This window comes from Myotis davidii, unplaced genomic scaffold (genome assembly GCF_000327345.1).
Source record: "Myotis davidii unplaced genomic scaffold, ASM32734v1 scaffold983, whole genome shotgun sequence".
In the NCBI taxonomy this organism is placed as follows: domain Eukaryota; kingdom Metazoa; phylum Chordata; class Mammalia; order Chiroptera; family Vespertilionidae; genus Myotis; species Myotis davidii.
This window is the reverse complement of record NW_006293914.1, coordinates 75524-79452: the sequence shown is the minus strand read 5'-3', so window position 1 is coordinate 79452 and position 3929 is coordinate 75524.

The window sequence follows — 3929 nt, the reverse complement described above, 5'->3', positions numbered from 1 at the left end:
CCAGAAGCCCTTACCTCTGTTCCCTGATTGGTCAGTCTTTATGCAAATGAGGACTCCAAATTCTCACAGTGTGGTTGGTCCAAAATGCACTGTCCTGATTGGTCAGGATAGAGCTGCTCTGATTAGCCAGAGCTGTGTAGCTCCGATTGGACAGGAAAGCCTCAAGTCTTATTAGTTGAAATAGGCTTTGTAAGGCTGGCTCAGATGGCAGAAACACTGCAGCAGGCAGTCTGGCTCTGGCTTCTTCATGAAGTGCAGTTTGGCTAGAGGCCCCTCTACAGAAATGGCTGCTGGGGTCGTTTTTTAAACATTTGAGCCCAGTTAGCCGCCAGGAGTCCATCTTAGTAGGTGGCTTTTTTTCCCCACAGGATTCACAATTGTAAATATTATACCCTCTAGTCTATATATATAAAAGCCTAAGCGATGGGTCAGCTGGACAATCAGATGACCAGCTGGTAGCTGTGATGCATACTGACCACCAAGGGGCACTCAATGCAGGAGCGCTCCCACAGCTGGAGCGTGGCTCAGCTGACCAATGGGTACCAGATGCCAGGCTCACAGCTGGCAAGCACAGCTGTGGAGGCATGAGCCTCTCCCGCCTCTGGCAGTACTACCAAGTGGCAGTGAAGCGAGGCTATGATAAGCAGTAGCTGCACCCCGGGGCTTGCCACTTCGCGCACTACTACATCCCTCAGGGGATGTTGGACTGTGGGGATCAGGCTGAAACCAGCAGTCTGACATCCCCCGAGGGGTCCCGGATTGCAAGAGGGGGCAAGCCAGGCTGAGGGACACCACCAGTGCACAAATTCGTGCACCGGGCCTCTAGTATATTTATAAAGCAGTTACTACTTCTAGAATTTTCTTATTCATGATTGTTGACTTGTTATTGCAATGAATATACATTTAAGTTTGCCCTGTACACAATTTTCAACATATAGAGTTTGTGTAATAAATTGAACCAAAACAAAGTTGTTTATTTTGGATCAATAACTTAAATCAAATTTTAAAAGGCAAGGCTATCAAATTTGCACACATCACAAAGTTTGGAGGTAGCATTCTTACTGGAGATTACAAAATCAAGATTTAAAAGACCTCAGCAAGTTGGGATAGTAGGTTAAAAACCAGTGTAGCAAAGACTCCAGCTCAGACATTAAATTGTGCTATTCTCATGACTCATCTATAAGGTAGCATGTTTAGATCTGTAAGATGACTTTGCAATAGGTCTAGACTCAGAGAAAGAGACTGAGGAATGAAGTCACTTAAGTGATGTGTCAAGGCACAGGGACAGTAATTAGGATAGTTATTAGGAGAAGAAACAGTGAATACAGATGATTTGTTAGCTCAATGTTTGTTCATTCAATAAATGTTGAGCTTATACAATTTTGTAGACATTGAGTGATATATGGAAAGCAAAAATAGACAGGGGTTCTGCCCTCAGGGAGTTTACACATGTAGTGGGAGGAAATATGTAAACCAATAAAGTATGATGTTATTATTGGGTCAAACTTAAATAGGACCCACTTTGTGCTGGGTACTTTTCTAAGTGCTTTAAATGTAGTTCATCTACACAACAACCATATAATGGAGGCACTGTTATCATCTTCAATCTACAGACGAGAAGCTGTAGTATACAGTGACTTGCCCAAGGTCAGCCCCATTAGTAACTGGCAGAGTCCATACACTTAACTTCTATGCTGTGCTGCCTTGGGATGACAATGGTGCCGGTATAGGGTGACAGAAGTGACTCTCACAACTTTCTCTCAGGTGACCTAGTGCCACCACTTATTCAGCATTTGCTCATTCAATAAACATTTACTAGGGGTCCTGCTGTGTGGCTGGCACTGCATTGGGCAATAAGGACATAGTGATGAACAAGACTAATTTAGTCACTGCCTTCAGTGGAGCCTGCAGAGCAGCAGGGAAGGAACATATTGAACAAGTGACATGAAAAGGGAAGTGCAGAGGGTGATAGGAGAAGATAGCCTGAGCCCTTAGTCCAGGTCAGGGTACAAATATCTCCATCAGGCAGACCCACAGGCTCTCCTCCAACTAGGGGAAAACAGCACTCTATGACATCTGTGTGAAAGATAGGAAACACAAGGGAAATTATTTAGGGACTGCAGATCAGGTAGAGGGATGGCTTCTCCCTATGACAACTACATCTAGGGGGGCAACATCAATCGCATGGTGGGATCCATGGTGGGAAGTAGTACTAGTGTCAGACCTTCACAGCAACTTTGTGTATGTGGACACTTCACGGTAGGGAGTCAGAGTAGGAGTAGAGACAGATGCCTTATGGAGAGAGCTCTTATGAGAGCCTGCAGCAGAGATAACTTTGAAGGGTTATTAGAGGTTCCACAATAGCAGGTAAATGAAAAATCCTCAGGGGCTGTTCACTCAGATCCTTTCCCTCATCATTTCATATGCAGTGTCTGATCTTCCTCTCTGAACAGAAGGGCAAGCTAGAGAGGCCGATCAGCAGCACTTTGGGAGCCTCAGTTTTGGGGCTGTGAAGCATGAAGATGAAAGTAAAAAAGAGTAGCAGTGTCCTGTGGAGTTTCCATAAAAGGGGAAAACAAATGGGAAGGCAGGTTGTAGCTCCTTAGAATTCCATGCATGAGAGGCTCAGCACAGGAAGCAGGTAGAATCGGCCTGGAGGGATGTCTTGAACCAAAGAACTCAGATAGCTACAGTGTTTTTATATTATTTCTGAGGTTTGGGGGTGGCAAGGAGTGGCTACTATCCCTGAGAACTCAGTACAGTCCAAGATCAGCACCCACGGAGTTCTAACAGGAAGGAAACAGATAAAAGTAGCAAGATTGCAGCTAGTGAAGCAAGGTCTGCAATTTAATAATTTTTAAATGTAACAAGATAAGAAACACAGGGAAATTATTTAGGGACTGCAGATCAGGTGGAGGGACGGCTTCTCCCTATGACAACTACATCTGGGGGGGCAACATCAATCGCATGGTGGGATCCATGGTGGGAAGTAGTACTAGTGTCAGACCTAAATGCTATAAATATGGCATTATAATAATAATTGACAATGAGAGCATGTGAGGTGCCCGTACAACTGCAGAAAGAAATCTAGTATCCACTTAAAGCCAAGCAGTGTGGAGGCACCCAAATGTGGGCAACACTGTACTTCTTGCCTGACAGTGCACTGAATATCCGTAAGATGACAGTGTCATCAACAGAAGGTGATGTGTTATTCTGTGCCTTCTGTATATAATGGCAGAAAAAAGTGCAGCACAGTATAAAAAGACTTTAATTCAAAAATGATCTAGAGAAAATGTTCTGATGCCTAAATGAATAAGTTATCTAGAAAATCCAATTAGGTAGACATCGACAGTGCAAGATGAAAGAGATAATGCTGTTAAGGAAATGTAGCAAATGCAGGGGCTAGTTTGTGCTCAATCAATAGAATTTAAAAACAAATTCAGTTTCTGACCCTGCTTGCCCCCAACCTGCCAGGCTGCTTAAATAAACGAATGAATAAAGGAATGAAAGAAAATAATTGTTCCTGGGGTTCCCTTTTCCTCTGGGTTGTACTATGGTTCTTGGAGCTAATGCAATGTCCACGTATTGGAAATGGATGAGGGCACCTACCTAGTCCTCATTCATCATCTACACACCTTACAGTGGTTCTCAACCTGTGGGTCGCGACCCCTGAAAATACATCCTGCGTATCAGATATATACATTACAATTCATAACAGTAGCAAAATTACAGTTATGAAGTAGCAATGAAAATAATTTTATGGTTGGGGGTCACCACAACATGAGGAACTGTATTAAAGAGTCGCGGCATTAGGAAGGTTGAGAACCTGAGAGGTCCATTTTTCCAATCTATAAAGTGTCTCCTGCAGTCAGTTCTCCTGGCTTTTGCCAAAGCAGGTTAGGATCTTGCCTGCCTTGATATCCCCCTGA